Genomic DNA, 12,230 nt, shown 5'->3' with positions numbered 1-12,230 from the left:
GTCATTTGAGTTTTTGATCTTGGCCATTCTCATGGGTGTAAGGTGAAATCTCAGGGTTGTTTTGATTTGCATTTCCCTAATGGCTAATGAGGTTTAGCATTTATTTAAATGCTTCTCTGCCATTCTATATTCCTCTACAGAGAATTCTCTGTTTAGCTCTGTTCCCCATTTTTTAAGTGGATTACTTGGTTTGCTGACTTTCAGCTTCATTACTTCTTTATATATACTGGATATGAGTCCTCTGTCAGATAAAGGGTTGGTGATGATTCTTTCCCAATCTGTGGGCAGTCGCTTTGTTTTGATGACGGTGTCCTTTGCTTTACAGAAGCTTTTCAGTTTCATGAGGTCCCATTTATTGATTGTTGCTCTTAGAGCCCGTACTGTTGGTGTTCTGTTCAGGAAGTTTTCTCCTGTACCAGTGAGTTCTAGGGTATTCCCCACTTTTTTTCTAGCTGATTTAATGTGTCTGGGTTTATGTTGAGGTCTTTGATCCACTTGGACTTCAGTTTTGTGCAGGATGATAAGTATGGATCTATTAGCATTTTTCTACATGTAGACATCCAGTTCGACCAGCACCATTTTTTGAAGATGCTGTCTTTTTTTCCATTGTATGGTTTTGGCATCTTTGTCAAAAATCAGGTGTCCATAAGTGTGTGGGTTAATTTCTGGGTCTTCTGTTTGGTTCCATTGATCCAACATTCTGTTTCTATGCCAGTACCATGCGTTTTTTATTACTGTTGCTCTATAGTACAGCTTGAGATCAGAGATGGAGATACCTCCAGAAGATCTTTCATTGTAGAGGATTGTTTTAGCAATTCTCGGTTTCTTGTTATTCCATACGAAGTTGAGAATTTTTCTTTCCAGGTCTGTAAAGAATTGTGTTGGCAATTTGATGGGAATTGCATTAAATCTGTAGATTGCTTTTCGTAAGATGGCCATTTTTACTATTTTAAACCTGCCAAGCCATGAGCATGGGAGATCTTTCCATCTTCTCATATCGTCTACTAATTCTTTCTTCAGAGACTTGAAATTTTTTTCATACAAGTCTTTGACTTGCTTGTTTAGGGTTACACCAAGGTACTTTATGTCATTTGTGGCTATTGTGAAGGGTGTTGTTTCCCTAATTTCTAGTCTATCAGGTCTCATCAGGAGTGGCTACATTGTCTTCTTCTGTAGCCTGGTAAGGCTGCAAACCCCTCAGGGGGAGGTGATTAAAGAGCAGGCCAACCAGTTCCTATTGGAGACAGTTCCTGTCTCCATTACTATGGAGGCCACTTGGAAACTGAACTGCCATAGGCTACCTCTGTGCAGAGGTTCCAGGTCATCTCCATGAGTGGTCCTTGGCTGGAGTATCAGTTTCAGAGAAGACCCTTGTGCCCAGACTTTTTGGATCTGTTGCTCTCCTTGTGGAGCTCCTGTCCTCTCTAGGTCTTACTACTTCCCACTTCTTTCTATTTACCTTTTTTTTTTTCTGTTTTCATAATGGAGGTGAGCTGAAAAGGATGAGGCCAACCAAATCATTGTTGACATAGTAACAATATAACACTTATATTTAGGGAACAGATAGTGGTTGTTACAAAATTCATGGACATTAAATTCCATTCTCCTACTTTTTAAATCCCTATGTAATTGCCCTTTCATTTAACTTTCATAAGAGCGTTATTTAATACATGATTGCTGCAGATTAAATTTTGTTCATGAAATTATAACATTACATGCTAACTTCTAATGCTTCAGAATGAGACTGAATGTGCCTGGGAGGGGCTATAAAGAGGTCAGTAAGTTAAAAAAGAGGTCATCATAAAGGGCCCTAATCCAATATGGAAAGTAAACATAAATGTCAGAAAATTAAAAGCATAGAGTCTCTCTATTCCTTTATATCTTAAATGAGCCTTTTGTTAGTAAATAACATACTGCATAATTCAACTTGCAACAAAAAATTCTATGATGACATAGGAAATGAAACACTAAAATCTATAGTAAATGACCCTGAAAACAGATAGGGCGTAATTGAAGTAAGTTCCCATTGCCTTCAAAAGTATGAGAAGGGTTTACCAAAGAGACTATATATGCAAAAAAATTTAAAAGCAAAATTTTGGAGTTAAACTGTACAGTTTGCTTTTGGTTTGTAGGTATCGTTCCATGCATACACCTAGAATAAGTAAATAGAATGGACATCTGACCAAAAAAGGGGTGGCACAAAGCTGTGATCTCAACACTGGATGAACTGATTATGAATTTTGAATTTTGATGCCAGCCTGAGCTGCAAAATACAATCTTGTTTCAAAAAAACTATAATCTTAAATTTAGAAGAAAACTGGCTTGCAGAAGGATCATCAGGTAAAAGCACTGTAGAACACTCGTGACAACTTATGTGAATCCCAAAACCCACACAGTTTAGAATAGACCTTGATTGTCTTTTGACATCCACATATACATATTCAAAGACCTCAAAAATACGTAAATTAAAAATAGAAGAAAATCATGCAAATCAATCAAAGCAGGAGAACAGGAGAGAAGTATTGACAGAAAAAAATATTCATAGTATCACATGCCAGTAATAAATACAACAACTCTCCCAAGTTCAAAAAGAGGACTTTCTGTCACTGGGTTTTTCTCTATTTCAATAAGAAAAGATTGAAAGTTTTTTGTACTCAGCCAAAATAAGGTCTGAGCATCTTCTCTTGACCTGGTGGAGTGGTAAATGCTCTGTGCCCTACCATTGTGAGTCTGTAAACAAATCCCTTGTCCCTGGTTTATTTCCCATAACTTTACAGGAGCACCGTATCAGCAACTTGTATTGATTGCCAACCTTGGAGATCTTTTAATCTGAAGAATTGTAGACCTTTATTAAAAACTCATCACTTCAACAGCAGATATTTCCTAGTTACAGAATTTCAATAGGAAAGGAAAATTCCTCTTTCCAACAGTGTAGGGTGTTTTAAATAGTATTTATTTAACTTTTGCCTGATAATTTTTAAAATATTACACTTAAGTTTATTTGTTCACATTATATATGAATTTGAAAGTTATTTACTTAAAACAATTTTCATTGATCTCTACCTGTTCACTAGGGGAAAGGAAAGCAACAGATGTCTTTCATCTTAATGCATCAAGAAAAGCAGACACATATACAATAGAAAGAGGGGGAAAGACAACATTTAAAGGTGTTCCAGATACAACTTCAAAGGGCCAAGTGAGTTGGTCTTTCCTAATTTAGATATGTTCCAATACACAATGAGCTAATAGCTAACAACTGTGTGGTATATAATTGCCTAACATAAATTACAGAAAACGTCATTCTCAATCCGTGGTACTGAAAACAGTAAGCACACTGATGGGCAGAGAGATAGGGACACAGACATAAGTGAATATCAAGATGGCAAAATTCTGTCTTCTTGCCCCAGGACAAAGGTTTGTGGGCTTTATTTACACTCAACAGAGAGACCCTCTGACCGGACGAACATACCCAAAGCTGTTCTTTCTGGACATATATCAGGTTCCAAGAGGCTATGGATTTTCAGCTTACACCTATTTTCTCTCTCTTTTTTTAAAATTTTTTTTCACAATTTATTCATTATATATCCCAACTGAAGCCCCCTCCTTCAATTATCTATCTCCACCCTCCCTCCCTCTTCCCCTCATCCCCTTCTTCTAGTGCACTGAAAGGGGAAGTTTTCCACTATTGCCATCTGCCCATAGCTTGTTAAGTCTCTTGTTAAGTCATAGTTTGGATCCTCTTCCTTCTCTTCCTGGCAAGGCTGCATCATCAGGGGCAAATGATCAGAGAGCAGTGTTGTCATAGTGTTCATGATAGAGGCATCCCCAGTTCCCCTCACTCAGAGATCCACATGGAGACTGAGGTGCCAATAGGACACATCTGATCAGGGGTTCTAGGTCCTCTCCATGGATGCTCCTTCCCTGGTGCATCAGTCTCTGCAGGACCCTCTGGGCTCAGAACTTTTAGTATTGTCGATCTCCTTGCAGAGCTCCTGTCACTTCCATGTCCCTCTAATCCCACCCGTCTCTTCCTCCATAAGACTCTGTGTGCTCTGCCCAAAGTTTGGCCCCAGTCTCAGCAATTGCTTTGATCCCCTGTTGGGTGAATCCTTTCAGAAGACCTTCTATTTTAAACTCCCATCCTGCTTCCTTTCTTCCACTGCTTCTGATGTCTATTCTATTTGCCATTATTGTTGATATAATGTTCTTTTGGAATGTATACAATTTACCCGTGTTCATTCAAATACTGATTTCTCTCTCCCACTATCTGGTTTCAATCCTGACATTGCATTGTGATGCTTATTCTAAGTATCACTTGTCTCAAGTTTGTGTAAATATGTCCACCATTTGTTTTCTCTATTGTCAATTAAAACAACCAGCCACTATGCTGACCAATGGAGAAAATATGGTGGGACATCCTGGTCTGGAGTGGGAGGAAAATGTGGGAGAGGAGAGGAGAGGAGAGGAGAGGAGAGGAGAGGAGAGGAGAGGAGAGGAGAGGAGGGGAGGGGAGGGGAGGGGAGGAGAGGAGAGGGGAGGGGAGGAGAGGAGAGGAGAGGGGAGGGGAGGGGAGGAGAGGAGAGGAGAGGAGAGGAGAGGAGAGGAGAGGAGAGGAGAGGAGAGGAGAGGAGAGGAGGAGAATCTGGAGGAGAGGTCTTGGAACCACGTGAAGAAATTACCTGAACCTAAGATATCACTAAAAGCAAGTATAATGGATGTATCTGAATGGTAGGAAACTATGTGGGCTTGGAGGTATAGGATGGAGAAACTAATGCCCAGCATTGTGCTCTATGTTAATTAAATACATCCTAGTCTCTATGTGGTGATATGATTATACAGCTGTTTAGGAATAATGGCTACTTAACTAAAAGATATATCAATAGTAAATATTAATAACCTGCAACACATTATGAATGAGATTTAAGCATCCTCCCTAGGGTCCTCCTTAGTGTTTAGCTTCTTTAGGTCTATAGATGGCTATCCTATTTTATATGGCAACTATCTGCTTATTAGGAAATATATACCATACCTGTCTTTGTTTCTGTGTTATCTCACTGAGAATGATCTCTTCTAATTCCATCCATTTGCCTGCAAATTTCATGATTTCTTTGTTTTTAATTGCTGAGTAGTATTCCATTATGTAGATGTACCACAATGTCTGTATCCATTTCTCTATTGAGGGCCATCTAGGTTGTTTCCAGATTCTGGTTTTTACAAATAAAACTGCTTTGGACATAGTTCAAGGATCATTACTATAGTTCGTTATTTATTTTCTCTTTTAAGTTGACCAGTTAGAAATATCTTATGTGTGTGGAGGGGAATGGTTCTATCTCTTCAACAACACTAAAGAGACCCAAGGCCTCTTTGGGGAGAATACAAATTACAAATCTCATTCCCTCCTGTGGAACATTTTTCTGTATGTTGGTGTAAACTTGCACCTTTGCTTTTAATACTTGTTTTCTTATTGAGAATGTAATTTATTTCCTTCTTTTTAATTATTTAATTAATGGAGAAAATAAAACCATCCCTAGATTCCAAGACAATAACATTTTGACAAATTTAAAAAGGAATTGTTTTTAGATCATAAGAATGTTTGCAGGAACTAAGCTGATATACTCTTTCATCTTGTATAGTTTATTTTTCTCTTTCTTCTATACTTTCATTTAGATTTTGCAAAAAAGTCCTTCAGTGTCATTCTAACTAGCCTAAAACTATGTAAACCAAATTGGCCTCTAAGTTTATGATTTAGCCTTCCTATCTTTGTTTCATTCTGGGATTGAAAGCATGCACTAATACTACTGGCTTCATATATTAATTTCTACCTGCTATTAATCAGATACTCAGATTGTCATGTTATGCAATATACCTTGGACAGAGATCTATGAAGATCTATGTGCCACATGAGAGATAGAGATTTGAGGCTAGGAGGAATCACAGTCCTATAAGAGGTCTCAGGGTGCAGTTCTGCATAAGATGCAGAGAGTTAAGATGGAAGACAGTTATGAAGATGGTAAGAGCCTCCTGAATCTACTCCACTTATTGCCTACATTTTCTTTTTTCTTTCTTTGTTTTCAATACATTCTCACCACAGTTCCCCCCCTTTCAGTCATCTCCATTTTCTCTCTGCCAGGTTTACCCCTCTTGTGTTTGCCTTCAGAATCGCATTGCATATATTTTCTATCTTCTATTTACTGCACATTCCTATAGTAAAGTTTAATTATGTCCCTTACTTAATTGACAGGTAATTTGCATAATTATTGATCTGAAGAATTTCACCCTGGATTATACATGAAGAGTAGAAAAATGACAGGAAGGTGAGCTCCCTCATACACCTAAGATACCTAAAAGATTGCTAGAGTGCTCCCTTAACTATAATCAAACAGGCCTGTATCTGGGTTTGAGGGATTTTCTAACTGCAATAACATGAGCAGAACTCAGGAATATTTGAAATGTCGAGACCAACAACTTTGGGCTATGGAGTTAGCTCAGTGTGTAAAAATACTTACCATGCAAACCTAATAACTTGAGTTTGGTCCCCATAACATTCCTATAAATGTAAAGCCAGACACAGAGGCAGGCACCTGTAATTCCAACATTCATATAACGAGGTAGGAAATAGACACAGGAGAGTTCGTGGACCAGCAACAAAGCAGCAGCTGGCCTCAATAAAGGACAACAAGGTGAAAGGCCAAAGCCTACCCTGCAAAGTTAACTTCTGACATCCACATGCATGCCCATAACAGACATGGTTGTCCCTGTCTAATGCACATGAACACATGCACACACACACATACATACACACACAGAGAGAGAAAAAGAGATAGACACAGAGACAGAGAGAGGCAGGGAGGCAGACAGACAGACAGACAGTGGCAGAGATAGAGACAACAGAGCAACAGAGACACAGAGAGAAAAACATGGACACTGAGAGCAATATGACAGAAGGAAGCCTAAATGAGCCATCTGAAAACCAGATTAAATGAGCAGAATTATTCCAAACAATGCAATACTTTTTTTTCTCATATCAAGCAAAACTGGGATGTAGAAGAGAGCACAGATGAGAAACTGGGCCTCTGACGTTAATTTGTTTACATGTACACACATAATGTCTATTTTAATAACCACAATTCACTCCTCCTCCAGGTAATGCTTATATCATTTACCTGAAAATTATGAGACATTTAAAATAACATTTGAATATGTGATAGGAATAACGAAGATGGGATAAGTTCAAATACTTTTAAGTTATTAATTCAAAGAAACTGTGAAAATGAGTTTTAATGACTACTACACTGGGTTTGACACATGTGGGCTGTGAATTAGTCAAAAAGAGCATTTCAACAAATGAAAAGGTCAGGTCTTTGTGTTGTTGTTAATTAGGTCATGAGGAAAGGCTTGTTGTTTTAGTGCAGTGGATTTGGTAGTCCTTTTCTTTGCAAATTTTTAATCAGTCTAATGAGATAATTATTTTTGAAAAATAGAGAAGTAATATTTGTTGAATAACAAAAAAGATGAAAGAAAAAACAAAAGTCTTATAATCTTTTTGACAATGAAGAGTTTTATTCATTGATGCAAAATGGTAACTTGTTGCCTACTGTAGAAATAAGAAATATATACACTCATGCATAGTTGCATGTAAGCATCTATAAACAGCATAAATTTAGCACATATTAAATGAAATGCCTGCATGAGTATGATGGTTAGTGTTGGTAACTTGAGAGAGTTCACAAGTACCTAGGGGACTGGCCTAAGAGCATCTCTCTGAGGATAATTATGATTTTAATAACAAGCTTATTTCACTGTGGGGGCACCATCCCCTGGCGTGTGATCTGCACTGTGTAAATACAGAAAGGGAACTAAGTATCACCTTCCTTTCCTAACAGTGGGCATGATGTGGTTTTTCTGATTCAGGTTCCTGCTCTCTTGACTTCGGCACTGTATCACTGCATCGGTGCACTGTTAGCCAGAAAAAGCCATTTCTCTCGCACACGGCTTTGCCAGAGCACTTTACCAAAGGAACAGCAAAAGTAAAGAAGACACCTAGTTTCACTGCATCAAAAGTGATTATTTTTAACTTATGCCAAATTGCATACATACACTTCTGACATTCTCATTCAGTTTTCTAAAAGAATGAAGTTACATTGCAGGTGTTAAAACTACATAAGGATCCTTGGGTCTTAAAGTTAAATTTGAATGTGTGTTCATCAATGAAAATGTCTTAAAGTAACCTGGAAAGCAGTCTTTACTCACTCTCAGAATCCTGTAAATTTAAGTTTCCCCAAGTATGTAACCATTTAACATAATTGGAAAATATATATAAAAAATTGAAACATGAAAAACTAGTACCCTGCTTGTAAATGGAATTAGTGGATCTTCCCTGGGCTCAGATTCCTATATGAAATATGGGAGTGACTGTTAATTTTTTATTTTATAATTTTTATTTTTTATATTAATCACAGATTGTTAACTTTGTATTCCAGTCATAGCTCCTTCCCTCCTTCCCTCCCAATCTCACCCTCTCTCCCTCATCTTCTCCCTGCCCATTTCTAAGTCCTCTGGAAGGGGAGGCACTTCTCCCCTTCCATCTGACACTAGTTTATAAGGTCTCATCAAGACTGGCCACAATGTTCTCCTATGTGGCCCAACAAGGCTACTCTTTCCTCCGGTTGGAGGGGGGTAGGTCAAAGAGCCCACCACTGAGCTCATGACAGAGACAGCCCCTGTTCCCCTTAATAGGGAAACCACCTGGGATGCTGAGCTGCTATGGGCTAGGTCTGAGCAGAGGTTTAATATTAAATCCATGCACAGTCCTTGGTTGGAGTTTCAGTTTCAGAAATGACCCCTGTGCCCAAATATATTTGGTCCTTTTGGAGCTCCTGTCCTCTCCAGGTCTTACTAAATCCCCTTTCTTTCATATAATTCCCTGCACTCTGCCCAAGGTTTGGTTATGAGTCTCAACATCTGCTTTGATACTCTGCTAGGTAGAGTCTTTCAGAGGCCCTCTGCAGTGGGCTCCTGTCCTGTTACTTGTTTTCTCCTACTTCCTATGTCCATCCAATTTGTCTTTCTAAGTGGGGACTGATCATCTTACCCCGGGTCCTCTTTCTCATTTATCTTCTTTAGATGTACAGATTTTAGTATGCTTATCCTATATTATAGGTCTAGTATCTACTTATAAGTTAGTATATACAGTGTGTGTCTTTCTGCTTCTGGGATACCTCACTCAGAATGATCTAGATCCCACCATCTGCCTGCAAATTTCATGATTTCTTTGTTTTTTATTGCTGAGTAGTATTCCATTGTGTAAATGTACCACAATTTTCGTATCCATTCCTCCATTGAGGGACATCTGGATTGTTTCCAGGTTCTGGCTACTATGAATAAAGCTGCTACAAAGATGCTTGAACAAATGTCCTTGTTGTGTACTTGGGCATCTTTTGGATATATCCCTACGAGTGGTATAGCTGGATCTTGAGGAAGCATTGTTCCTAATTGTCTGAGAAAGTGCCAGATTGATTTGCAAAGTGGTTGTACAAGTTTACCTTCCCACTAGCAATGGAAGAGGGTTCCCCATTCTCCACAACCTCTCCAGGAATTCTTATCACTTGAGTTGTTGATCCTAGTCATTCTGATGGGTGTAAGGCAAAATATCAGGGTCGTTTAGATTTGGATCTCCCTGATGGCTAAGGACATTGAGCATTTCTTTAAGTGCTTCTTTGCCATTCTCTATTCCTCCACTGAGACTACTGTGTTTAGCTCCGTACCCCATTTTTAATTGGGTTGCTTGATTTGTTGCTTTTTAACTTCTTCAGTTCTTTAAATATTCTGGATAATATTCCTGGATATTATATTCTGGAGATAAAGGGTTGGTGAAGATCCTTTCTCAGTCTGTAAGCTGTTCTTTGGTTCTGATGACAGTGTCCTTAGCTTTACAGAAGCACTTTAGTTTTATGAGCTCCCATTTATTGATAGTTGATCTTAGAGCCTGTGCTGTTGGTGTTCTGTTCAGGAAGTTGTCTCCTGTGCCAATGAGTTCTTGGCTCTTCCCCACTTTTTATTCTAACTATGTGTATGGTTTTATGTTGAGGTTTTTGATTCACTTGGACTTTAGTTTTGAGCAGGACGATAAATATGGATCTATTTTCATTTTTCTGTATGTAGACATCCAATTGGACCAGCCCCATTTGTTGAAGAAGCTGTCTTTTTTCCATCGAATAGTTCTGGCTTCTTTGTCAAAAATCAAGTATTCATGGGTGTGTGGCTTTATTTCTGGATCTTCTATTCAGTTCCATTGATCCACCATTCTGTTTCTATGCCAATTCCATGCAGTTTTTATTACTGTTGCTCTGTAGTACAGCTTGAGATCATGGATAGAGATACCTCTAGACTATCTGTTGTTGTACAGGATCATTTGGAAATTCTGGGTTTTTTGTTTTTCCATATGAAGTTGAAAATTTTCTTTCAAGGTCTCTAAAGAATTGTGTTGGTATTTTGATGGATCTGCAGATTGCTTTTGGCAGAATGGTCATTTCCACTATGTTAATCCTACCTATTCGTGAGCACAGGAGAGCTTTCCATCTTCTGATATCTTATTCAATTTCTTTTTTCAGAGAGTTTATGTTTTTTTTTTTTTCAAACAGGTCTTTCATTTGCTTGGTTAGAGTCACCCCAAGGTACTTTATGTTGTTAGTGGCTATTATGAAGGGTGTTGTTTCCATAATTTCTTTCTCAGCCCTTTTGTCTTTGGTATACAGGAGGGCTTCTGAATTCTTTGAGTTAATTTTGTATCCAGCCACTTTGCTGAAGGTGTTAATCAGGTGAAGGAGTTTTCTGGTTGAGTTTTTGGGGTCCCTCATATATACTATCATATCATCTGAGAAAAGTGATACTTTGACTTCTTCCTTTCTGATTTGTATCCCCTTGATCTCCTTTAGTTGTTTCATTGGTCTAGCAAGGACTTCAAGTACAATGTTGAAGAGGTATGGAGAGAGTGTGGAGCCTTAACTTGTCCCTGATTTCAGTGGGATTTCTTTAAGTTTCTCTTTGTTGAATTTGGTGTTGGCTAAACGCTTCCTGTATGTTGCCTTTACTATGTTTATGTATGTGCCTTGTATCCCTGATCACTTTAAACATGAATGGGTGCTGGATTTTGTCAAATGCTTTTCCGGCATCTAAGGAGATGATCATGTGGTTTTTCTCCTTCAGTTGGTTTATATGGTGGATTACATTGATGGATTTCCATATATTGAACCACCCTTGCATGCCTGGGATGAATCTACTTGGTCATGGTGGATGATATCTTTTATGCGTTCTTAGATTCGGTTTGCCAGTATTTTATTGAGCAGTTTTGCATCAATGTTATCATGACAGATAGGTCTGAAGTTCTGTTTCTTTCTTTTTTTTTTTTTTTTTTTGGTTGTGTCTTTGTGTGATTTAGTTATTAAGGTGACTGTGGCTTCATAGAATGAGTTTGGTAATGTTCCTTCCTTCTGTTTATATTTTATGGAACAGTTTGGAGAGAATTGGAGTTAGCTCTTCTCTGAAGGTCTGGTAGAATTCTGTGCTGAATCCATTTGGCCCTGGGCTTTTTTTGGAAGGGAGACTGTTGATGACTGCTTCAATTTCCTTGGGGGATATAGGAATCTTTCTACCTGATCTTGATTTAATTTTGGTAAGTGGAATCTATCAAGAAAATTGTCCATTTCATTTACATTTTCAAATTTTCTGCTGTATAGGCTTTTGTAGAAGACCTAATGATTGTTTGGATTTCCTCAATGTCTGTTGTTATGTCTCCCTTTTTGTTTCTGATTTTGCTGATTTGGACAGTTTCTCTCTGCCTTTTAGTTACATTGGCTAAGGGTTTGTCTATCTTGTTGATTTTCTCAAAGAATCAGCTCTTGGTTTCATTGATTCTTTGAATTGTTTTATTTGTTTCTAATTTATTGATTCCTGTCCTGAGCTTGAATATTTCTAGCTATCTACTCCTCTTGGGTGTGTCTGCTTCTTTTTTTTTTCCCCCTTAGGGATTTCAGGTGAACTGTTAAGTTGCTTGTATGCAATGTTTCAAATTTCTTTTTGAAGGCACTTAGCTCTATGAATTTTCCTCTTAACACTGCTTTCACTGTTTCCCATAAGTTTGGGTATGTGTGCCTTCATTTTCATTGAATTATAGGAAGACTTTAATTTCTTTCTTTCTTTCTTTCTTTCTTTCTTTCTTTCTTTCTTTCTTT

The sequence above is a fragment of the Psammomys obesus genome, unplaced genomic scaffold, assembly GCF_907164565.1.
Source record: "Psammomys obesus unplaced genomic scaffold, mPsaObe1.curated_primary_1811, whole genome shotgun sequence".
NCBI lineage: Eukaryota > Metazoa > Chordata > Mammalia > Rodentia > Muridae > Psammomys > Psammomys obesus.
Note: the sequence above shows the minus strand (reverse complement) of the source record.